Source organism: Microtus pennsylvanicus, chromosome 20 (genome assembly GCF_037038515.1).
Source record: "Microtus pennsylvanicus isolate mMicPen1 chromosome 20, mMicPen1.hap1, whole genome shotgun sequence".
NCBI classification, from domain to species: Eukaryota; Metazoa; Chordata; class Mammalia; order Rodentia; family Cricetidae; genus Microtus; species Microtus pennsylvanicus.
In genome coordinates this window covers 9369362-9396027 of record NC_134598.1, presented here as the reverse complement: position 1 = coordinate 9396027, position 26666 = coordinate 9369362, and the positions used below count along the sequence as shown (strand labels likewise).

The 26666-nt window shown below is 40.1% G+C and overlaps 1 protein-coding gene across 24 annotated transcripts in view; it reads right to left on the bottom strand.

Annotated features, from left to right (window-relative positions):
* Nucleotides 1–26666, bottom strand: part of R3hdm2 (R3H domain containing 2) — a 122898-nt gene that overhangs the window by 86086 nt on the left and 10146 nt on the right. For 12 of the 24 annotated variants that reach the window (XM_075954831.1, XM_075954843.1, XM_075954838.1 and 9 more), the window contains exon 2: nucleotides 24829–24935. The gene's annotated coding sequence lies outside the window, so the exon portion shown is untranslated. Of the gene's footprint in view, nucleotides 1–31; nucleotides 379–22158; nucleotides 22309–24828; nucleotides 24936–26666 lie in introns of those variants that run through there. The other 12 variants (XM_075954839.1, XM_075954854.1, XM_075954846.1 and 9 more) reach the window with 10 other exon arrangements.

The following is a 26666-nucleotide window of genomic DNA, read 5'->3' as shown; positions in this document are numbered from 1 at the left end:
ATTTAAAGAAAGAAAATCATCCAAAACTCACCCCAGATGGATCTGCACTTACACCAACAGCACCAACAGCAAGCTCACATTATTAATGGAGACCTCATTGTAAGGATCTGTTCTGCCGGAATTTTGCCGGAAGAAATTCCTTCTGGGAAACCTGTGCCTCTTCCCCCGCCTACAGTCCCCAGCCGCCCCCCTTCACCCTTGAATGAAATGCTACTGATCCTTGTTGCTGCTTTTCCGGCACGCTAAGTGCTCTGACAGCAGATCTGAAGCTGACCACAGCCCAGCTGTTTTAAGGGATGTCACCCAGAGCTCTGCCGACAGACAGACAGACAGGCAGACCAAGACGTGTACACACACAGACACACACACACTGCAAGATCACCCCCTCCCACCTCTTCTTGCTTTCATTCAAGTACTTCAGTGGTATGCCTGCCTCCACACTGCTCTGAGGACAGCTTTTAAAGATACAGCAGCAGCTCCTTTTTACTGCATATGTTCAGCTGCCAAAATAGACTTTTTAGTGAAGAATAATGATTTGGGGATATGTAAAAGTTCACCTTTAAATTTATCCTGCTTTTTTCTCACCTGCAAAATAATTGAGGTCAAAGAAATGCTTTTTACCTAAAAGCTATCAGGCTCAACTTTAAAAATGCAAAACAAGGACCAAACCCAGTCAGAGAATTTTCTTTCCAGCGAGCTATATTTAGTAAACTCACTTATCATTTGGGGGCAGAAGACAAGCCGCATGGAACACTAGCAGCTATCTGTTTCTCCTCCCATACTGGTCCCCAAAAGTCCAAGTGGAAAACTCTACCCATAAATGAGGAAGGCACCATGGGCGGGGGGTAGGAAGAGAACACAAATGTGAACAAACATTAGGATAAATACATTAAAATAAATAAAGGAATTAATCCAAAGGAGACCGTGAGAAGGAACGATAACTGCCGAAAGGATAAAGCATGCGTGGTGAGCCAGCAATGGCATTCCAACAGAAGGGTGGGAGTCAGGAGGTGTGATTTGAGTTTAAGGACAGGTTAGGCTACAATAAAGACTGCTTTGCTGTTGCTGTTGAGACAAGGTCTCAACAAGTAACCTTGACTGGCCTGGAAATCAGTCTCTACCCTGACTCTGCTTCCCAAGTGTGAGGATCAAAGGCATGAACCACCACATCCAGCAAAGACTCCGTCTTGGGAGTAAAAACAAAACAAAACAAAACAAAAACAGAAATCCCTCAGCCTGAGCCTGAAAACCATTTCCATGAATCTACCCTGGAACTTCAAATTTAAATCCAGTATGGTGGCTCACACCCATAATCCCAGTATTCTTGAAGAATGAAGCAGTTCAAGGTCAGCCTGGGCTACAGAGAATCTGTCACAAAAAAATTCAAATAAATAAAGTATGGCTCTGGGGTAACAAACTTAAGTGTGCCTACTTTCAGATTCTTTCTCCCTTCCCTCTTCTCTTCCTTCTTTGGGTTCCTTCCTCTTGTCCATAAAGACTGATCCAGAACCGTGTGCATGCTAAGCATGTACTACACCACTGAGCTGCACCTCCTGCCCTAGGTCCTACTGTCTAATGCTACAGGAGGCGATGGACCTTAGAGGTACTTAAAAATTCTGTAATAACAAAAAAATACTATGGCTAAAACCAAGGCACCCTAAGGAAAGCAAAAGACACTGTTAAAAAGACTTTTCTGAGCTAGTTGGGGCCTTTAATCCCAGCATTCTGGAGGCAGAGGTAGGTGGATCTCTGAGTTTGAGGAGAGCCTGGTCTACAGAGTGAGTTCCAGAACAGTCAAAGAGAATCCCTGTCTCAAAACATACACATACACAAACATACCTACACACTCACTTACTCATCCTTGGGACTGGAGAGATGGCTCAGTGGTTAAGAGCACTGGTTGCTCTTCCAGAGAGGGTCTGGGCTTAATCCCTAGCAGCACCCACATGGCACCTTGTAGTCATCTGTAACTCCAATCCTAGGGAACCCAACATGCTTTTGTGGTCTCTGAAGGGTACCAGACAGGTATGTAACACAAGCATACAGGCATACCAAACACCTATACACTTAAGATAAATGCATTTTAAAATGTATCCATTCTTCAGACACATGTTTGTTTTGTGCATATATTCTCTCTCTCTCTCTCTCTCTCTCTCTCTCTCTCTCTCTCTCTCTCTCTCTCTTTTGGTTTTTCGAGACAGGGTTTCTCTGTGGCTTTGGAGCTTGTCCTGGAACTAGCTCTAGTAGAACAGGCTGGCCTTGAACTCACAGAGATCTGCCTGGCTCTTCCTCCTGAGTGCTGGGATTAAAGGTGTGCATCACCACCCTGCTCGTGTGCATATATTCTTACTATGGGCCCTGGCACTATGATAAATTCTATGAAACAGATTCACTAAAATTTGTACTAAAGACAAAAAGGCACTTTGTCTTTTATTCTAAGTGACTTGAGAAGCCATTAGTCAGTTGAAAGGCTCATAGGAAAATAGCCAAACAGATCACTGGAAGAAATCCTGCTTCTATACTTTCTGAGATAAAAGGCTACTGGTAGCCTTTTTAAGTAACTTAACTTATGTATTTGTGTGTTTATATATGTGTGTGTTGTGTGTGTGTGTGTGTGTATACACACAGAAGCATGTGTATGCATGCACATGTCAGCACACAGGTAGAGCTCAGAGGACAACTTCTGGAGTCAGTTCTTTCCTACCATCATGTAGATCATGTGGCAGAGCTGAGCCATTTCACCTCACTAGCAGACTGTAAGACTGGACCTACATTTCTTTGTGGCCTCCAATTTTTTTTTTGTTTGAGAAGTTTATACTATGAAGAGAATAAAAAAAAATGCTAAAATAATCACCTAGATCCATACAAAAATATATTTAATGTAAATAAGTAACTTATAAATTTTAAATGTTCTCAGTCCGGCACTGGCGGTGCACACCTTTAATCCTAGCACTCAGGAGGCAGAGACAGGCATATCTCTGTGAGTTCAAGGCCAGCCTGGTCTACGGAGTGACTTTCCAGGACTGGCTCCATAGCTCCTGAGAAATCCCATCTTGAAAAACAAAACAAAATTAAATGTTCTCATGGTAACTCATCATACTTCAGTATCTATCCCTAGTATATACAATCAGCTCATTCTGAACTATATTTAAAAAAAAGGCCACCAAAGCTGAGTGTGGTGGTCCAAGTCTTTAATCCCTGCATTCAAAAGACAGGATGGATCTCTGTGAGTTTGAGGAAAGCCAAGACTATCCAGGGAGTTCTGGGACAGCCAGTGCTACATAGAGAGACCCTGTCTTAGCAGAAAAAAAAGAAAAAAGAAAGAAAAGGCAAAGAAAGAGAAAAAACTATGTAGGTGAGTTGTTGATAAACTACCGGGTGGTCAATGTGAAAAGAAAATCTAAAGAGAACTGGAACCTTAAAAAATGAAATAACTTGCTGGGCGGTGGTGGCGCACGCCTTTAATCCCAGCACTCGGGAGGCAGAGGCAGGCGGATCTCTGTGAGTTCGAGACCAGCCTGGTCTACAAGAGCTAGTTCCAGGACAGGCTCCAAAACCACAGAGAAACCCTGTCTCGAAACCCCCCCCCAAAAAAATGACTTCTTTTGGCTTAGGGGAGGGCTTCTGCTTTGGAGGCAGGATCTTAAACCCACTGTGTACCTGAGGTGGCCTTGAACTCCAAACTCCACCTTCTAAGTGCTGGCATTACAAGGATATGCTATCATGCCAGTTTCTACATGACTGCGGAATCACTACCTAGAAGGCTGAATAGAACCTCCAAGATGATTTCAACTGTATCAAATGTTCATTAAGTCAACACAGACTTAAAGGAGTTAAACAAAAATCCAGGCCCTCATCATATAATTACCCAAAATTCCAGGAAACAATCTAAAATTACTTGGCCATGTAAAAAAAAAAATCAAGATTATTTCAATTTGCATAAAACAAGACATGAATAATCAAAAAATCAAGATGGACAGATATTGGAATTAATTATCTGACAATGACCTTTAGGTACATAGTATACAGATGTTTCAACAAGGTACAACACTATTAAACTGAAAGACAATATATACAGAAATAAAACTGGAAACTTTAGAATCACAAACTATAACGACCAAAATACAAATAATTTACTCAATAGGCTTATTTATTTATTTTTTGTTATTTATTTATTTATTTTGGTTTTTTTCGAGACAGGGTTTCTCTGTAGCTTTGGAGCCTGTCCTGGAACTAGTTCTTGTAGACCAGGCTGGCCTCAAACTCACAGAGATCCGCCTGCCTCTGCCTCCCAAGTGCTGGGATTAAAGGCGTGCACTACCACTGCCCGGCTACTCAATGGGTTTAAAAACAGACAATAAAGCATAATAAATTTGAAGGTCAATCACAGATTAATACATAATGTAAACAAAAGACAAAAATAACTGACAAAATTGAAAGCCAATTTATAATTAAAATGCTCAGGAAGGGAACTATCTTTAAAAGGAAAAGAAAACGGCTGGGGAGATGGCTCAGTAGTTAAGAGCAGTGCTTGCTATTCCAGAGGACCCAGGTTCAATTCCCAGCACTTGCATGGCAGCTTACAGTTCCTTATTAGCAGACAGCAACTATATACACAGAAAACACAAAGAGTCAAAAAACTGAAGCTAACAAAACAAAAAATCTTCTCAAACCAAAAAAAAAAACATGTTTAGCTATATCATCACAGAGCATTAACACTGAAAAATAAATAAAATGTCCATAAATTTAGCATAAACAATTAAAAAATAAAATACTATTTATGACTATGTCCCTCAAATTAAATGCTTACAAACTGAAAACCACAAATGTAAGCCACCAACCACTCCAGTAAATCAGAGTATGTGCACAGACGAAAGACAACACAGGGCAGCTGTCCACTGTGCAACTGCTCACCTACAGGCTCACAAATTCCATTCCGTCTCAGCAAGATTTTTTGTAGATACAAACAAAAAAATCATTTATTTATTTTTAAAAAGACAAAGTATGTGGGGGGGGGCTGGAGTGATGGCTCAGTGATTAAGAGCCCTGACTGTTCTTCCAGAGGACCCAGGTTCAATTCCCAGCTCTTACATGGCAGCTCACAACTGTCTGTAACTCCAGTTACAGGGCATCAGACATCCTCACACAAACATGCAGGCAGGCAAAACACCAACGCATGTAAATTAAAAATAAATAAATTATTAGAAAAAAAAGACAAAGTGGGCGGTGGTGGCGCGCGCCTTTAATCCCAGCACTCGGGAGGCAGAGGCAGGTGGATCTCTGTGAGTTCGAGGCCAGCCTGGTCTACAAGAACTAGTTCCAGGACAGGCTCCAAAGCTACAGAGAAAACCAAAAAGAAAAGTATGTAACCCTGGCCTGCCTCAAACTTGTGGCCAAGTGCTGGTTCCAGACATGCACTACACCACTTAGCACCTCAGAAGAGGTAACTGAAGCAAGACGACAAAAGCAGGACTCAGCAGGTGTGGGAACTTCACATCTGTATCTCAGCATTCCAACAGTGAAGTGGGTACAGAGACAAGAGAATCACCCACAAGTTCATGATCAGTATGCATGAAAAGGCAGAAGCAAAGAAACCATTTTTAAACAAGCTAGAAGCAGAGAACAAACTTCTTTTTTTTAAAATATTAATGCTCTTAACTACTGAGCTAGCCCCCAAGAACAAACTTCTAAGAACTTGTTTTCTTTCTTCTTCTTTTTTCTTCTTTTCTTTTCTTTCTTTCTTTTTCTTTTTTTTTCTTTTCTTTGAGACAAAGTTTCTCTGTAGCTTTGGAGCCTGTCCTGGCACTAGCTCTTGCAGACCAGGCTGGCCTCGAACTCACAGAAATCCACCTGCCTCAGCCTCCTGAGTGCTGGGATTAAAGGCGTGCGCCACCACCGCCTGGCTTAAGAACTTGTTTTCTGACTCTCACGTGTGTGCCATTCACATTCATATCATTCCCACACCTCAATTTAAAACAAACCAACGAAGAGATGGCTCAGCAGTTAAAAGCACTGGCTGCTCTTCCAGAGGACCTGGGTTCAATTCCCAGCACCAACATGGCAGCTCACAACCACCTTTAACTTCAGATGCCCAGGGAGTCTGATGCCCTCATACAGACAAACACACAGGCAAAACACCAATCCACATAAATAAATGATAAATCTTTAAAAGGTATTTTTTAAAAATGTCAGGTCAAAGGAGAAGAGAACCTTTAACTTGATGTGTTCTAGGAAAGCATGGGCTACAGTGTGAAACCTTTCCTCAACACATAGTTCTGCAGATTACACAGGCTTTTGTTATTATTCCCTAAACAATGCAGTGCACCAATATTTATGTTTCATTAGATATTGTAAGATTGGAACATATCTGGGTTTTGATAGCTGAATCACTCAAGGGTACACTAAGGGAAAACCACCCTGGCTTTACAAAGAGAAAATAGTGATGATTAAAACCAAATAGACTTAAAGACAGAAAAAGGGGAGGGACTGATGATAGCAAGCATGAATACTTCTTTCAGAACATTTCAGAGAAATGAGGTGGTTGCCAGAGATGGAGTCATCTGTCATGACTTGGATGATATGCCTTTAAGACTCATTTGCTGGGCTTTAAAGAGGGCTTGGTGGTTAAGAGAACTTAGTTGTGAAGGGCCTGGGTTTAATTCCTAGCACCACATGGAGGCTCACCAAATCCTCGGGCACCAAGCATACATGTGGCACACAGATGTACATGCAGGCAAAATGCTCATATATATAAAATAGTAAAAAAGTAAGTCTTAGAAAAAAAGATGTCTTTTTAAAAAAAAATCATTTGTTAAATTTATATGTAATACATAAAGACCTGCAGGATTACATGATTTAAAAGCGAGTTGTGAGGTCAGCAAGATGACTCAACAGGTCTAAGTTCGATGTCCAGAACAGAGTTCAACAAGTTGTCTTGAATCCATACATGTACCATACCAAGGCACAACATGTACATAGCCCATATACATATAAAATAAATAAATGTTAAAAAAGCTCCATTTGTTGTTTCTGAGCATCATCTGTAGTCTATACAATAATTTAGTTTTGGTATTTTGAGACTGCCGTTAGCTAGCCTAGAACTCTCTATGTAGGCTGGCCTCAAACTCAGAGAAAATAATCTCTTTCTGCTTCTCAGATGTGCATTGCTATGCCTGCTCCTATGCAATATTTTAAACACCTTAGGCTTTTCTTTTCTTTCTTTTTTTTTAAATATTTATTTATTTAGTATACAATATATCCCTTCAGACCAGAAGAGGGCACCCGACCTCATTACAGATGGTTGTGAGCCACCATATCGTTGCTGGGAATTGAACTCAGGACCTTTGGAATAGCAGACAATGCTCTTAACCCCTGAGCCATCTCTCCAGCCCCCTTCTTTTCTTTTCTTTTGGACAGAATCTAAGTCTATCACCCAGGCTCACCTAGTACTCAGTATGTAGCTCAAGCTGATCTTGAACTGGCAATCCTGCTTTTACACAGAGAGTGCTGAATTATAGGTACTTTAAATGGGTTTTGCTGTTGTTTGTTGGGTTTTTTTGTTTTGTGTGGGCTTTCTATGAGATGAAGTCTCACTATGCAACTCAGGCTGGCTTCAAACAGCCTTTCCAATGCTGAGACTGCCGGAGTGCACCACTATGCCCGGCTTCAAATGTTCTCACTGGAGTACTACCCTTCACTACATCTGACGGGGCAGGCAGCAATCCCAGTTACTCAAAAGGCTGAGGCAAGAGGATCACAGAGACCTACCTAAGGCTACAAGTGAGTTCAAAGTCAGCCAGGAAATTTAGTGAGACCTTGTTTTACACTTAAAAGTCAAGGAAGATCCCCATCAACGTCGTTATTCAAGAGAATGGGTCTTTGGTTGAAATCCGAAATTTCTTGGGTGAAAAATACATCCGCAGGGTTCGGATGAGGACAGGCGTTGCTTGTTCTGTCTCTCAAGCTCAGAAGGATGAATTAGTCCTTGAAGGAAATGATATTGAACTTGTTTCAAACTCGGCGGCTCTGATACAGCAGGCCACAACAGTCAAGAACAAGGATATCAGGAAGTTTTTGGATGGTATCTATGTGTCTGAAAAGGGAACAGTGCAGCAGGCTGATGGGTAGACCTAAGTTACCAGTTCCAGAAACAAGAACCTGAATTTTAATATGATTTGGGGTATCTTTTTGGGACAATAAAAGACTTGTATTGAAAAAAAAAAAAAGTCAAGGAAGACTGAGGATGTTGCTCAATGAATGGGACAGTGCTTGACTACCATATGGGAGGATTTAGGTTCAATCCCCAGTACCACCACCACCAATAATAATAATAATAATAATAATAATAATAATAATAATAATAATCCCTATTCTCCTACAGTAAAAACTACATAAGCACTGAGTTCAATTCCCAGCAACCACATGTTGGCTCACAACCATCTCTAATGAGATCTGGTGCCCTCTTCTGGTGTGCAGGCATACATGCAGGCAGAACACTATTATATATAAAATGGATAAATAAATAAATATTTTAAAAAACGATATAAACAAACAATATATCTCTAGGGAAATGCTCATAAGCATTATTTATAATAGGAAAAATTATAAAATGGGAATTTTTAGGTTTTCTCATGTTTAAAGACATCAATGTAAGCTTTAAAACTAAACAGATCCCTCAAAACTGAATTTAGTGTTACTAAGAATCTTAGTTGCACTGCATAAAAGTAAAGTGTGTTCAGACAATCATAAATGGAAACAGCTGAGTCCTCAAGCTTTGGAATAGGCAGCACTCCATTCAGAGCTCCCAGGCTGCATCTTAAGAACACTGCAGCATCCCCAATTACTAGGATCTCTCTGGTTCCTATAATTTATTCAACTATAAAGTTTAAATTCACAGGTAGTCTTTGAATCCATATGCACACAATGACAAGAAAAAATATCTTACAGACAACTGGAAAACACTATACATAAACTGAATATCACACGACTCAAAGTCAATTATTTTGTAAAATGATAATGAGATGGCACTTAGATTTTAAAATCCTTATTAGGGGGGTGGGGATTTAGCTCAGTGGTGGATGCCCTGGGTTCAGGCCTCAGCTCCGGGGGCTAAAAAAAGACAAACTAAAATCCTTACAGTTACAGATATTACTGAAGCACTTAGAGGTGAAATGACACATGAAAACATTTAAACCCTGAGCCTGGAGAGAGTAGGTGAAGTACTTGTCTTGGAAGTACATGGTGAAGTCCTCTGGGGTTTTTCTCAGAGTCCACATGAAGCCAGGTATGGCAGCATGTGTCTAACCAAGGCGATCCTCCTGTGAGAGTGGAGGTGGGAACAGGAGAATCCCTGGAAGGTCACCACCCAGCTAGATGGGCAGACACAGAAACAAGCAAATAAGACAGTCTTAAACGCCAGCAAATGAGACGGTCTTAAATGCAGTAGAAAGAAGAACAGACACTTCAGATTGTCTGATGACTTCCACGTGCACACTGTGGTTTATTCATGCATCTGCACAAACACATACTGTTATGATTTTCGTCTCTTTAAGAGACATGCCACACCCACTCCCTCCCCCATCCGCTGAGGCAGGCTGATCTTCAGCTTCCGGCCTGAGCTTGCTCTCCTTCTGTCTTACTCTCAGAGAGGCAGCTTCGCTTCTGCCTCTCTCCCCACTTCTTCACCCCTTTCTCTCTCTGTCCTCCTCTTCTCCCCCCAAGTAATAAATATCCAATTCTATTATGTACGATGTGTCTGTCCATCTGTCTCCCACCTGCTCGCTGTTGCCATGACCAGCCCACCCCGCAGCAAGTTGCTCGGGACCCGCCGGCAAAAAAAAGTCATAATACATACATTATGTACATATACATCAACAGATTAGAAAAAAATTCCAACTTTGTTTTTCCAATTGTGTTGATACCACATTGTTATTCGATGCCAGTGCTGTTTCCAGTTCTCATCATTTCCATGGAAAGCAGTAAGTAGAAAGATCTCCATACTGTGGTTTGTACAAACTGAAGTCTTTACTATTTACAGACTAACCAGTGAAAAGAGGCACAGGAACCAACTGGCTACAAAAATTGCTAGCAAGAATACACTGTTTAATTGAAGAATGCAGAAACTGATTACAGACCTGGTACTGTGGCACTATGAAATAATGTATTATCAGAAGAACACTGAATTCAGTGGGCTTCAGATTTATAAATGGTCCTTCAGTATCTAGACCAAGAACTTCCTCAGAACTTCAAAACAGATTTATGCTTCCAAAGAGCTCTGTAACCAGTGCCTTCAAAGAGGCACTGAACACACGGCAACAACAGGATATCTAACAGGATCCCCAGTGAGGGCCCAGAACTGACAGTGCAACAGAAACCAGAAGCCTCGACCCAGACCAATGACTCTAGAGGAAAACTCCAACCAAAGGAAGATGGCTACACCAACAAAAACACAGACAATTGATGATTTCATTACAGCAAATCCTGAAGAAAAAAAAATGCACAAATTAACATCACCAATGATGAAAACTAAATTAACAGGAGATAGCAACCACTGGTCATTAATATCTCTTAGTGTAAATGGACTCAGCTCACCTATAAAAAGGCACAGGATAACAGATTAGATAAAAAAACTGAATCCATCCCTCTTCTGAATACAAGAAGTGCATCTCAACCTCAAAGACAAACATCGTCTCAGAGTAAAAGGTTGGGAAAAAATATACCAATCAAAGGGACCTAAGAAACAAGCAGGTGTAGCTAACCTAATATCTAACAAAATGGACTTCAAGCTAAAATCAGTCAAAAGAGACAAAGAAGAACATTTCATATTAGTCACAGGAAAAATCCATCAAGAGGAAAGTTCAGTACTGAACATCTATGCCCCAAACACAAGGGCACCCTCATATGTCAAAGAAACATTTCTAAAGCTTAAATTATATATTAAACCCCACACACTAATAGTGGGAGACTTCAACATTCCCCTTACTGGACAAGTCAATCAGACAAAAAAATGAACAGAGAAATAAGAGAACTAACAGATGTTATGACTCAAATGGACGTAACAGACATCTATAGAATATTCCATCCAAACAGAAAAGAGTACACCTTCTTCTTAGCACCTCATGGAACCTTCTCAAAAATTGACAACTTACTCGGTAACAAAACAAACCTCAACAAATACAAAAAAATTGGAATAACCCAGTGTACCTTATCAGATCACCATGCTTTAAAACTAGAAGTCAACAGCAATACTAATTCCAGAAACCCCACAAACACATGGAAATTAAACAATGCTCACCTGAATCATCAATGGGTCAAAGAAGAAATTAAGGGGTAAATTAAAGACTTCCTAAAATCCAATGAAAATGACCACACAACATACACAAATTTATGGGACACAATGAAAGCAGTGTTAGGTAAGTTCATAGCACTAAATGCCTACAAAAGGAAGCTGGAAAAAATCCCACACTAGTGAATTAACAGAACATTTTAAAACTTTAGAACAAAAAATACACAAATTAACAAATTAAAGCAAACTCACCTAAGAGAACTAGACAGCAGGAAATAATCAAATTGAGAGCTGAAATCAACAAAATAGAAACAAAGAAAACAATACAAAGAATCAATGAGACAAAGAGTTGGTTCTTCGAGAAAAATCAACAAAAAAGACGAACCTTTATCCAAACTAACCAAAAGGCAAAGAGAGAATATCCAAATTAACAAAATCAGAAATGAAAGGGGGGACATAACAACAGACACAGAGGAAATACAGAGGATCATCAGGTCATATTTTGAAAACCTGTACTCCACAAAATTGGAAAACTTAAAGGCAATGGACAACTTTCTGGATAAATATCACTAACCAAAATTCAATCAAGACCAGATAAGCAAATTAAACAGACATATAACTGCTGAAGAAATAGAAACAGTAATCAAAAGTCTCCCAACCAAAAAAAAGCCCAGGACCAGATGGTTTCAGCTCAGAATTTTACATGACTTTCAAAGAAGAACTAATACCAATACTCCTCAAATTATTCCATACATTAGAAACAGAGGGAACATTGCCAAACTGTTTTTATGAGGCTATAATTACCCCGATACCCAAACTACAGAAAGACAATACTAAGAAAGAGAATTACAGACCAGTCTCACTCATGAACAGTGATGCAAAAATACTAAATAAAATACTAGCAAATCAAATCCAAGAACACGTCAGAACCATCATCTACCATGACCAAGTCGGCTTCACCCCACAAATGCAAAGATGGCTCAAAATATGAAAATCTGTCAACGTAATCCACCATATAAACAAGCTAAAAAATAAAAACCACATGATCATCTCATTAGATGCCAAAAAAGCATTTGACAAAATATAACATCCCTTCATGATAAGGTCTTGGAGAGAGCAGGGATACAAGGAACATACCCAAACATAATTAAAGCAATATACAGCAAGCCAACAGCCAACATCAAACTAAATGAAGAGAAACTCCCAGGGATTCCACTGAAATCAAGAACAAGACAAGGTTGTCCACTCCCTCCATATCTATTCAATACAGTTCTTGAGGTCCTAGCTAGAGCAATAAGACACCAAAGGGAGATCAAGGAGATACAAATTGGAGAAGAAGAAGTCAAACTCTCACTGTTTGCTGACGATGATAGTTTACGTAAGTGATCCCAAAAATTCTACCAAGGAACTTCTATAACTCTTAAACACTTTCAGTACTGTAGCAGGATAAAGATTAACTCAAAAAAATCAGTAGCCCCCCTGTACACAGATGATAAAAGGGCTGGAGAAGAAATCAGAGAATCAACACCCTTCACAATAAATAGCCACAAATAGCATAAAATATCTCAGAGTAACTCTAACCAAACAAGTGGAAGACTTGTATGACAAGCACTTTAAATCTTTGAAGAAAGAAATTAAAGAAGACACCAGAAAATGGAAAGACCTCCCATGCTCTTGGGTAGGCAGAATTAATATAGTAAAAATGGCAATCTTACCGAAAGCAATCTACAGATTCAACACAATGCTCACCAAAATCCAAGCAAAATTCTTCAAAGACCTCGAAAGAACGGTACTCAACTTCATTTGGAAAAGCAAAAAACCCAAGATAGCCAAAACAATCCTGTGGAATAAAAGAACTTCTGGAGGCATCACAATCCCTGACTTCAAACTCTACTACAGAGCTACAGTACTGAAAACAGCCTGGTACTGGCTTAAGAACAGACAGGAGAACCAATGGAACCGAATAGAAGACTTGGATATCAATCTACACATCTTCGAACACCTGATCTTTGATAAAGAATCAAAAAATATCAAATGGAAAAAAGAAAGCATATTTAATAAGTGGTGCTGGCACACTGGATATCAACATGTAGAAAATGAAAATAGACCCATGCACAAAACTCAAGTCCAAATGGATCAAAGACCTCAACATAAAGCCAGTCACAGTGGGGCTGGAGAGATGGCTCAGTGGTTAAGAACATTGCCTGCTCTTCCAAAGGTTCTGAGTTCAATTCCTGGCAACCACATGGTGGCTCACAACCATCTGTAATGAGGTCTGGTGCCCTCTTCTGGCCTGCAGGCATATACACAGACAGGATATTGTATACATAATAAATAAATATTAAAAAAGAATTATTTTTTTAAAAAAAAAGCCAGTCACACTGAACCTCATAGAAGAGAAAGTGGGAAGTACACTTGAACGCATTGGCACAGGGAACCACTTCCTAAATAGAAACCCAGCAGCACAGACACTGAGAGAAACAATTAATAAATGGGACCTCGTAAAACTGAAAAGCTTCTGAAAAGCAAAGAACACGGTCAACAAGACAAAATGACAGCCTAAGAAATGGGAAAAGATCTTCACTAACCCCATATCAGACAGAGGTCTGATCTCCAAAATATACAAAGAACTCAAGAAATTGGACACCAAAAGATCACATAATCCAATAAAAAATGGAGTACAGACCTAAACAGAGAACTCTCAACAGAGGAATCTAAAATGGATGAAAGACACTTAAGGAAATGTTCAACATCCTTAGTCATCAGAGAAATGCAAATCAAAACAACTCTGAGATTCCATCTTACACCTGTAAGAATGGCCAAGATCAAAAACACTGATGACAGGGCTGGAGAGATGGCTCAGTGGTTAGGAGCATTGCCTGCTCTTCCAAAGGTCCTGAGTTCAATTCCTGGCAACTACATGGTGGCTCACAACCATTTGTAATGAGGTCTGATGCCCTCTTCTGGCCTGCAGACATACACACAGAATATTGTATGCATAATAAAAATAAATAAATATTTAAAAAAAAACACTGATGACAACTTATGCTGGAGAGGTTGTGGGGAAAACAGAACACTCCTACATTGCTGGTGGGAATGCAAGCTGGTACAACCCCTTTCGATGTCAGTGTGGTGATTTCTCAGAAAATTAGGAAACAACCTTCCTCAAGACCCAGTGATACCACTGTTGGGTATATATCCAAAGGATGCTCAATCGTGCCACAAGGACACATGCTCAACTATGTTCATAGCAGCTTTGTTTGTCATAGCCAGAACCTGGAAACAACCTAAATGCCCCTCGACCAAAGAATGGATAAGAAAAATGTGGCACATTTGCACAATGGAGTACTACACAGCAAAAAAAATAACAACAGCTTGAATTTTGCAGGAAAATGGATGGAGCTAGAAAACATTATTTTGAGTGAGGTAACCCAGACACAGAAATTATCACATGTATTCACTCATAGGTGGTTTTTAAATACAAAGCAAAGAAAGCCAGCCTACAAATCTCAATCCCAGAGAACTTAGACAACAATGCGGACACTAAGAGAGACTTACATAGATCTAATCTACATGGAAAGAAGAAAGTAGAAAAAGACAAGATCTCCTGAGTAAATTGGGAGCATGGGGACCTTAGGGGAGGGTTGAAGGTGGAGGAAAGAGGCAGGGAGGGGAGCAGAGAAAAATGTAGAGCTCAATATCAATAAAATAACAAATGATATGGCTCAGCTATTCAGTGGTGGTGCACGCCTTTAATCCCAGCACTTGGGAGGCAGAGACTGGTAGATCTCTGTGAGTGTGAGGCCAGCCTTGTCTACAGCAGGAGTGTCAGAATAGCCAAGGCTACCCAAAGAAACTTTGTCTTGAAACGGCTCAGCAGTTAAGAGCACTGGTTCTTCTAACAGAGGATCCGGGCTCAGTTCCCAGCAGCCACATGGCAGTTTGAAACTGGCTGTAACTCCATTTCCAGGTCATCTGGTGCCCTCTTCTGATCACCATAGGCACCAATCATGAAAGTGGTACAAAATACCCATACACATAAAAATTTTGTAAATAAAATATATAAAAATCATTAAGATGCTAAAACACCAAATAGAATTTTTGGAGTTAAAAAGCACAGAAACAGGGCTGGAGAGATGGCTCAGCAGTTAAGAACACTGGACGTTCTTCCAGAGGACCCCATTTCAATTCCCAGAACCCACATGACAGCCTGTGACTGTCTGTAACTCCAGGTCCAGGGGATCTAACACCCTCACACCAAGGTGCATAATATAAATTATTTAAAAAAAAATAGGAAACAGGTCAGCCAGATGACTCAATAGAATAAAGGCACTACCACCAACAAGCCTGACAACCTGAGTTTAAGCCCTGAAACCCACATGGCGGAAGGACAGAACTCCTTAGAGCCACCCTCTACATATGTGCCACGGCACACATGGACAGTGTGCACTCCACCACATACATACAAATAAATTTAAACAAAACACTTCTTCAAAAGACATAAATAAGTGGACAAGCACATTAAAAACATTCTAAACCATTAGTTACGAAGGCAATGTAAAAGAAAAATCACAGTAAGGTGCTGGGCTTGGTAGTGCAGACCTGCAATCCTAGCTCTCAGAAGAAACATGCAAGAGAGACCAAATTTAATAACAGTCTGAATTACAGAACAAGTTCCAGGCTACCCTGGAATCCAAAGTAAAGGCTTATTTCAAAACTCCATAGGCTAGAGATGCAGCTTAATACTAGAGTACTTTCTGCCATGTGAACCGTCACAGGTTTGTAATCAACCAATATAAGCAGCACTTTACCATTAATGGGAACAACCTGAAAACTCGGTAATACTGAGGGGATAGTTTAGCGATCCTTCTACCTCAACTTCCTGGATGCTGGAATCAGAGGCCTGTATTAACATACCACCGCCTCTAGCATTAGGTAAAAGAAGTGGTTCCAGCGAGTAATTCTACTTAGCTGGGCCCAACTATTCAGAACATGGGAGCCTGAGCGAAGCCATCCTGATCAGAGTGAAATCAGTCAGCCTGGGCAATTGTGCTGGCTAGTTATATGGCACGATCTACAAAGAGAGTTCCAGGACAGCCACAGCTACACAGAGAAACCCTGTCTCAAAATCAAAACAAAACAAAAAATTCAGTAGTTCAAGCAAAACCACTCTAGCATTTACTGGAGTTGAATAAACAACATCATCTATACCAAACTACCTGCATCTCTCACTTGGACTGCAGCAAAGACTTTTCTTTTAAAACTTAGGTGAACTCGTTTGGTATTCTCCTTGAATTTAAATTTCCTCCCCTATTAAACAGATGCAATATAATTTCCAACCACACAGGGTCATGTGAGGATTAAGTGGGAATGCCAGTGTAATGCTTAGCTTGCTGCCTGGATACAGAAACTGCTTCATGGTGTGGGCAGTCCTGCTGTATATGTGCTGCTTTTACTGACTAATGAATAAAGCTGCTTTGGCCTATGGCAGGGCAGAATATAGCCAGGCTGGAAGACATATACAGAGAGTAGGCGGAGTCAGAGAGATGCCATGCAGCTGCTGAAGGAGAAATATGACCAGAGCCTTTCCAGTAGGCCACAGCCTAGTGGTGATACACAGATTAATAGAAATAGGTTAATTTAAGATGTAAGAGCTAGCTAGAAATGTGTGTGAATCACCGGCCAGACAGTGTTGCAATGAATAGTTTCTGTGTAATTATTTGGGTCTAGGCGGCTGGGAAACAAACTAGCAGTTTTTGTTTACAGCTTCATACATTTTGACTGCTATTACCCGAAGAAATGCACAGTTCCCATGAGTCCAGTGCTGGGATGGCATCTCATTTAAGAAACAAGTTTAACCTCAAATAAATAACCAAAAGTTAAAAGAATGTTAAATATTAACACATTGAGACCTCATGGACAATAAAGAGGTCCAGTTCAAGACCCACAGTGGCACCTTTTGTGTCTTTTGCTTGCATTTTTTATAACCTGGATCCTTGTCCTAACTCTGCAAATCAGCTGGATTTTCAACTCTGGTCATCTCTAAATCTGGGCTGTGATAGTTACTATATGAGACTCAGTCACTGTACAACAGACACTGTCAAGTCACCAGGGCTTTAGTGTTCCTCCTAAAAGACTAACAGCGACATCCTAGCCACTCACAAAATTCTTCTTTACTTCAGATAACAACACTGTTGAAGCACACACCTTTAATACCAGCACTCAGGAGGCAGAGACTGGTGACTCTCAGTGAGTTCAAGGCCAGCCTGGTTTACATAATGAGTTCCAGGACAGCCAGGACTGTTACATAGAGAAACCTTGTCTTGGAAAAGCAAAAAACAAACGAAACAAACCCACTGCCTGTTCAAGACAGGTATAGCCTAGGTACACCTTCTTCTGCTATGGGGTCTTCCTTCTATGCCTTTACTTGGAAACTTGACCACCACGCCCCCAAAAAGTTACTTCAGGTCCATAATTAGCAACTCCAAATGAATGATTAGTCATAGAAAAGCTAAAAGAGAGCCCATAAAAAGACCAACACGTTAACATGAATAATTAATTACCAATGTGGCGTAGGGTGAACTGGGGAACAGGTGATGTGTGCTGTGGGGTGAACTGGGGAACAGGTGATGTGTTATGGCGGTGAACTAAAAAAACAGTTTCACAGTCAAAACTGTTCATGATAAGAAATCACAGAAAAATCCTTCATCCTTTGACCCAAAATGCTTTATTCCAACAATAAGTTTAAAAAGAAAGGTGGGGAGGAGAGATTACCGCAGCATGATGTCATATGTCTGTAATCCCAGAAAGATCCTATCTTAAAATATATATAATTTTTTAAGATAGCATACATTCAGAACACTCAGAGCTTTACTGATGAAGAATAAATTAATACAATCATTTTGGAAAACTGACAATACTTACTAAAGCTAAATATACACACAGATTATAAACCTACCAATATTCCAAGGTATAGATAACCATTGAAAATGACTGGCTCACAAAACAAGAACATTATACAACATGTACAACAATAATCCTAGTAATATTGCTCATAATAATCCAAACTAGAAACCAACAACTATATAGAAAAAAAATGGCATGGATACATAATATACTATTATAAAGCAATGATAAAGAAAACATCATTGCTGTATGTAACTATATTCATTAATATCAAAGACAATGTTGAAAAACAACAACAAAACAGGATATATGGTTCTATTAACATAAAATTTAAAAGCAGGTGAAACTATGCCAGGCAGCACTCAGGAGGCAGAGGCAGGTGGATCACTGTGAGTTCGAGGCCTATGTGGTCTATAGAGCAAGTTCCAAGACAGCCAGGGCTTCACAAATAAAATCTGTCTCGAAAAACTAAAAGTAAATAAGTGAATAAAATCATTCATTGGCCATTTTTTTTTCCTGCAGGCCAGAAGAGGGCACCAGACCTCATTACAGATGACTGTGAGCCACTATGTGGTTGCTGGGAATCGAACTCAGGACCTTTGGAAGGAAGGGCAGGCAACGAATGCTCTTAACCGCTAAGCCATTTCTCCAGCCTCACTGGCTATTTTCACTGGCTAGAGAATATGTGTACACTGCTCAGCAAGGTGCTTTTGTGATCTCACCTCTAACTTTTTTCTCATGATGAGTCTCTAATCATGAGTTTAGAAATAAGCTATGTGTGGTCAACTTTAACACTATGCTTTTATGCCAGGAATAGTGGTACACACCTTTAATCCCATCACCTGGGCGCCAGAGACAGGCAGATCTCTGCTTTTATTTCACCTCAATTATCTTGAATATATAACACATCTGGAACATTTTGGGGGAAAAAATGAGGTCTCAGGAGACCTACGAAGTCAAAGCAGTTTCACAGGAAGACTAAGATAGTATTTGTACTTACTGTCTTGGTAGTGTTGGGGCTTGAAACCAAGGCCTGTGCATGCTGCATACGCTCTTTACCAGTTAGGCATTTTGGTTTTAGATTTATTAATTTTATGCATGTGTGTCTGCCTGCATGTATGTATGTGCACCATGTGTGTGTCAGGTGTCTGGGAAGAGCAACAAATGTTTTTGAATTGCTGAACTATGTCTCCAGACCCCTACTGAAGTATTTCACCAGCTCTCCTTCTGTTTTTAATTTTGTCAAGGTAGGAACACTAATCAAAATCTAACAGTAGACCTGGGGAAGGAGCTCAGTGGCAAACTATTTGCTAGCACTGCAAAAACAAAACAAAAACAGCCACGGCCACACAGCCCTGGTAATTCAAGCACTGGAGTTGAAAGCAGGAGGTTATCTCAAGGTCAGCCTAGGCTATGTAAAGAGACCAATAGCAAAGGTAAGGCATTAGCTCAGCAGGCAGAGTGCTTTCTTAGCACTCACAAAGCCTGGTGTGGTGGGGACATGCCTGCCATTCTGGCACTGGGGACACAGATGTGGAAGTAAGAGAATCAGAAAGAAGTTCAAGGTAATTCTCAGCTATATATAATAATATAATTATATATATATAATAGAGACAGCCTGGGCTACATGAGACCTTGTCTTAAAAACAAAAAACAAAACTATTAGTATATTTTTAAATACGTCTCTACACTTTCAACTTAAAAAAACTAGAATCTCTCACTAGAATGTCTAAGAAATAAAAATTAAATCAAGATAGTTGGTGGTAAAGTACTTGATATGTTATAGAAGGTTCTCAGTTTAAGTCCTAGCACAACTTATATTAAAAATAAAAAAGAGAATGCCCATAGTGAAATAGTAAAACTTAATAATCTTATAGTCACTTCTCAATATCCTCCATCCTCCACATCAACTCTTCTAGCTCCTACAGATAACAAAACCTCAATACACTCACTAAGTTGTATATTTGCATATACTCTGTGTATCTGTACTTTGGGGGTGTGTGAAAACTTGAGGTCTTGTTATATAACTAAGACTGGCTTCTGTGATAGTTTGAAAGAAAACGGTCCACAAAGGGAGTGGCACTAAAGGGAGGGGTGGCCTTGTTGGAGAAATGTGTCACTGTGAGCTTTGAGGTCTCCTATACATAAGCTACACCCAATGAGACAGATCACTTCCTTGCCTGCGGGATCAAGATATAGCTCCTTCTCCACTCTCTGATCCTTCTCTAGTACCATGTCTGCCTGTACGCCATCATCACCCACCATGACGAAAATGACTGTAAATCACCCCATTAAATGTCTTCCTTCATAAAAGGTTCTGTGGTTATGGTGTCTCTTCACAGTAACAGAAGCCCTAACAAAGGCAGCTTCACATTCTCCAAAATGTTCAGTCTTCTAAATGCTGGGATACATATGCATCAGCACACTCAGCATACCTAGATATCGCAATCATTTCTACGTTATACCTAATACTATGTAGACAGATGGTATACGTAGTGATACTCTGTTTATGTTTTAACAAATAAAGCTTGCCTGAATATCAGAGTGCAGAGCTAAGACACTAGAGGCCAGGGAGTAATGGCACACACCTTTAATCCCAGGACTCGAGAGACAGAAGCAGAATGATCTCTGTTAGTTTAAGGCCACCCTGAGCTACACGAGATTGAATCTGTCTAAAAGAGAAACAGAGCTCACACAAGGTGATCCCAGCACTTGGGATCCCATTCCTTTAATTCCAACACTAGGGAGGTGGAGACAGGAGTGATATGGCTGGGTGGAGAGAGAAATATAAGGCAGAAGTAGACAGGGAGGTAGTGCAGTCTGAAGTTTGGTGGAGACAGTTGCAGTTTGAGGACGAAGTCTGAGGACAGGATCTCCCCTTTGGTCTGTCTGAGCATTGGTAGAGGTAAAAAGTCTCTCTAGTGGCTGGCTGTTTTGCTTGTCTGATCCTTCAGCATTAACCCCTTATCTGACTCTAGTCAGATTTTTTTTTTATTATTAAGACCAATTAGAATTTGTGCTACAGTTATACTATATTGATTACAAGATAATGAGGAGGGAATGTCTATATATGTTTCATACCGCTGCAGTTATTTTTATGGTTTTTTTTAACAGTCAGTGTCTCATCATGTAGCTATGGTTAGCCTGAAACTCTTGTGTATAGAGCCAGGCTAGCAAATCCACAGAGATTCCCACCTGCCTCTTCCTCCCAGGGCTCGGAATGAAGGTGTGCTCTACCTGGCCTCTTTCCTGAATATGTTTAACTGTTTTTGGCTGAATCCACAAATGTGAAGCTCACAGCTAAGAACGCTGACTATAATTTCTGCCCTTCAGTTCATGTATTGTCACCGTCCTTTCTTTGCTTTAGTCAGTGTCCCACTCTCGGCCTCCCAAGCACTGGGATTATCACCATAAACCATCAAATCACATCAAACACATTTATGCCTTTAAAAAATGCTTTATTTATTTAATGTATGAGTATTTCGCTTGTGTATATGTCTGTGAGTGTTAGCCTGGTGCTTGCAGAAATCAGAAGATGGTGCCGGACTCTGTGGAACTTATGGCCACTTGCCAACTTTCATGTGGGCACTGGGAATGAAATCCTGATATTCTGTAAGAATGAGTGTTTTATTGTTGTTGCTTTTGGTTTTTTGTTGTTGTTTTTGTTTTGTTTTTTTGGTTTGGTTTTTTGAAACAGGGTTTCTCTGTGCAGTCCTAGTTATCCTGGAACTTGCTCTGTAGACCAGGCTGGCCTCAAACTCAGATCCACCCACCTCTGCCTCCCAAATGCTGGGATTAAAAGTGTATACCACTACCACCTGGTTAGAACAAGTGCTCTTAAGCCCTGACCCATCTCTCCAGCTCACACTCATGTCTTTACTATTCTTCTTGACAGAACAGTAAATATATAAAATACTTCTGCTATACACACACGCACACACACACTTCTACACCACATATATACTCACATATGAACTGGGTCAAACATTTGGAAGGGCTGCATCATTCAGTGAATCAATACTTGTCAATCTGGGCCAGTGGTGTTGGTGCACACTTCTAATCCCAGCACTTGGGGAAGAGAGGCAGGCAGATCTCTGTGAGTCTGAAGCCAGCCTGATCTACACAGAGAATTCCAGGTCAGACAAGGATATACAGTGAGACTTTGTCTCAAAAGAAAAAAGTTGTCAGCCACCAACTCATAATACTTCCAACTCATTCATGGGTAAAGATTTATTCAGTTTACCAGATATAGTACCTAGATTGAAGCTAGAACCGTGTACCTATAGAACCACATTACCAAACATACGAATAAATTTTAATGACACCAAGGACAAAACTCCACTAATGCTTTCAGACTCAACAATGTACCCTCAGGCACATGCCCATAACCCCAACACTACAGAGGCCAAAGGAGGAAGATCTTAAGTGTAAACAGTACAGGAGTCTAAGGCCAACACGAACCAAACGGCAGAACCTTGTCTCACAAAAACCCAGGAAGGAAGAAGGGAGGGGAGAAGGCTGAGGAAGGGAGCAGAGAAGTACCATTTATCCATTACACTATACCAGATATCGAGTCAAGGAAAAATGTCCATAAATGAAGGAGATACTGAAACATAGCTTCTTTCAACTATATGTCTTTGGGGCTGAATTTTCATTATAGACTTCAACAAAAGAATCTGTCTTCTATTAAGTTATATATTATAGATTTCCAAAAATGAAAAACAAGGCTAGGAATAGTTCAATGGTAGTGCTTCCCTAGTACATGTAAGTCTCTAAATTTGATTCTTAGTACCAAAATAAATAATAATGCCTACCTTTTTCAGTGAATTGTTTTGAAAGTTGTTTTATGTTTTTCTTGGGGAAAAAAAAAGGTATAGGAACTAGAGAGGTACCTCAGTGGGTAAAATACCTACTGTATAAACATGAGTATATGAGTTCAGACATATAATACGGGCATAGTCATACGTATCTAAATTTCAATACTGGAGTCAGCAATTCAGAGACAGGCAGATACCGGGCACTTGCTGAGCTCCACACTCAGTGAGACGCTGCCTCAAAAAATAATGTGGAAAACAATATAAATAATTTTAAAAATAGAAAGGGCAGATGGGAGTTGGAGAGGTGGCTCAGTCACTAAGTATGTTTGTTACTCTTGGAGCTGGAAAGATGGTTCAGTGGTTAAGAGCACTTGTTGCTCTTCAAAGGACCCGGGTTCAATTCCCAGCACCCACACAGCAGCTCACAGCTGTCTGTAACACCAGTTCCATGCAATCTGACACTCTCACACCAATGCACATAAAATAAAGTCCGGAAAAAAAAAATGCTTGTTACTCTTGCAGAGAACTCAAATTTGATTCTTAAACCCCACATCAGGTGGCTCACAAGAGCATATATGCCAGCTCCAAGGGAACCAGCCCCTCTTCTGGTCTCCCTAAGCACCTACATGCATGTGTTCATGAACACACAGAGACACATATAATATGCATACATGTACACACAAAGTTATAGATATTATCAATATATAAGGGATGTATTGTTGCATTTGATGAATATTTAAATTGTTTACTTATTTTTAATCCTTAATAAAGTTGATAAATATAACACACATAAGTCAAAATTCCTTATTGTCCATTATAGGGTTCTGGTTTGTTTTTTATTTGTACCTCTTTTTTTTCCAAAATAATTTGTTCTTTTTTATATATATGTATGTTTTGCCTGCATGTGTGTCTATACACCATGTCCATGCCTGCAGGGACCAGAAGAAGGAATCATATCCCCAGGAACTGGAGTTATAAACTATTGTGAGCAACCACTGAGTGCTAGGAATGAAACCTGGGTCTTCTGGAACGGCAAGCAGTTGTGTATGTCTGTCTGTGTGAAGGGGTTGGATCCTGAGAACTGGAGTTTTAGACAGTTGTGATCTGCCATGTGGGTGGTAGGAATCGAACATGAGTCTCTGGAAGAGCAACTAGTGCACACAACCAATGAACCATCTCTCCAGCCCCATAATAACTTTTAAAAGAATAAAAAAGGGTCCAGGCAATGGTGGTGCACACCCTTAATTAGAACACTCAAGAGGCAGAGGCAGGCGGATCTATTCGAGGTCAGTCTAGTTTACAGAGCGAGTTCCAGAACAGGCTCCAAAGCTACAGAAAAACCCTGTCTCAAAAAACCAAAAGAAAAGAGGAGAAAGAAAAGGAAAAAAAAAGATCTTATTTTTAATTTTTTTTTCATTTCATCATATGTATAAATTTAAGATCTCAGTAACACAACATTCTATTAACATTAATCTTTCTCCTCAGTTTATGAATCTTTATACTTTCAAATATTCTCAGAATATCTTATTATGCAGTAATAGAATTACTTTTTCTACTACCAAATGATGTGTTAAACATATTTACTATAAGTAATACTGTATTCTATTTTGAATTCTATTTAACTACAATTGTTTACTCAAAGTGCTCACTCGTAGAGCTGCCTTATGCTGGCATGGCACACATGTAGATCTCTACATTCATCAACAGCCAGCTACGTGTTCACAGAAATTTCTGCTCCAACTATCGATTAACCTTAGTCTAAGCTCACAAAATAATGCAGTATCATAAACTTTACCCATCAGGCCCCAGTGTAATGCTCACCTGACTTCTAGCACAGATAAGCTGGCTCATCCATCCAGGTGAAGTAACTGTATCAAGTAGGACTTTGCCACCCCAAGGAAGGACAGTGGTAGCCGCTGGTGATTCACCTGAGGAGAAGAAAGAATCTTTTACCACATTGAGCCCAGGCCCTAGGAAGCTTTCAGAAATATGACAGTGAAATGAAATTCTCCGAACAGGTCTGACTCTCACTGGTCTGTGTGTCTTAGTCAGGCGGTGTGAGTGACAGCACAGGAATCATTTTGAAGGCGCCTGTAGTCTTTCTTTCTCTGAAAAGTTGAGCACTGTCTATTAACTATTAAATCCTCAGAGATTTCAATTCTACAGAAGCTCTATAGAGTTCTAAATTTAGCCAAGCAAGAGAAATAGTTGGAAGATATGCAATTCATTTTAATATCTGTGTTTTATGTTGCCAGGCAGCTCATTTCTTTTATAATGTTAACAGTCAACCACATGAAGGGGAAGAAATACACGTGCCTTATAATCAACTGACAGGTTAGTAATCATGTTAAATAAAATACTGAGTCAGGTGATGTGGCTCACACCCAACACTTGGGAGGCTGAGTCAGGAAGATCAGGACTTCCAGATCAGCACAGGCTACATGAGACCATGTCGGCTAAGAGCACTGGCTGCTATTCCAGAGGACCCAGGTTTGATTCCCAGAAACCACACGGTAGCATACAACAATCTAATGTTCTCTTCTGGCCTCCATAGTACCAGGCACACAAGTGGTGCAGACATACATGTAAGTGAAACACCCGTACACATAAAATAAAAATAAAACTCAAAAGAAAATGGTATCTGTAACTTCAACGCAGGACAGCCATAGCTATACAAAGAAACTCTGCATCAGAAGAGTAAGAATCTGTTTCACCTTTATATGTCACCACCCACACAGGGGTACACTGGTTACTTCTCTGTGGCTGTTATAAAACACCATGACCAAATGCCACTTATGGGGGGAAACCCACTACAGGGACAGCCCTCTTCCCCAAGTCATCAGAGTTGTCTACAATTCACTTACTCCTATGAAGTAATTTAGTTTGGATACTTCATTGCTTATGTACATCTGGGAACCCACAGCTCTGCACTTCACTCTCCCCACCCCATCAAAACAAAGAACAGCTGATCAAATGAGAACAGTAAGAACAGATAGACAGGAATAAGAAGTAATCTCCCTGTGAAGGAACTACTCCCCACTAGAGGAATCAGGGTTCTTTCACAAGGGATTAACTCCAGGCCTGGGGCAAGTGAAGGACACAGTACACAGAGTACTGAAATCCCGATGGTGAGTGCCGAAAGAACAGAGAATCTCCCCCCTCCAAAGCTCCCACTAACCAAACTGAGAATAATTTACATTCTTATTCTTAAACCAGGTTTACAGTTTATGTATTTATAGGGGCACACACCCTGGCATGACCAATATTTGGAGATCAGAGAATAACATGGAAGAGTTGGCTCTTTCCTTCCACCATGTAAATTTCAGGGACTAAACACAGGTTACTGGACATGTCAACAAGTTCCTTTACCTACTGAACTGTTTTGCTGACCAAATTTACTGTTCTTTTAAAGAGTTTTTCATTTTATTTTTAATTATGTGTGCATGTGAACAAGAGCGTTAGAGGTGTCTGTGGCAGGCACAGCACACTCACGCTCACTGTTAAGTTCGATCACTTGGGGCTAGAGTTACAGGCTGTTAGCAGCGTAGTCTTACAAGGGTGCTCACTCTTAACTGCTAAACCATCTCTTCAGCTCCAAATGTTATTTTATTTTTAATAGTCAATACGGTTAGTACTTTTAACACTGACAACTAGGACTA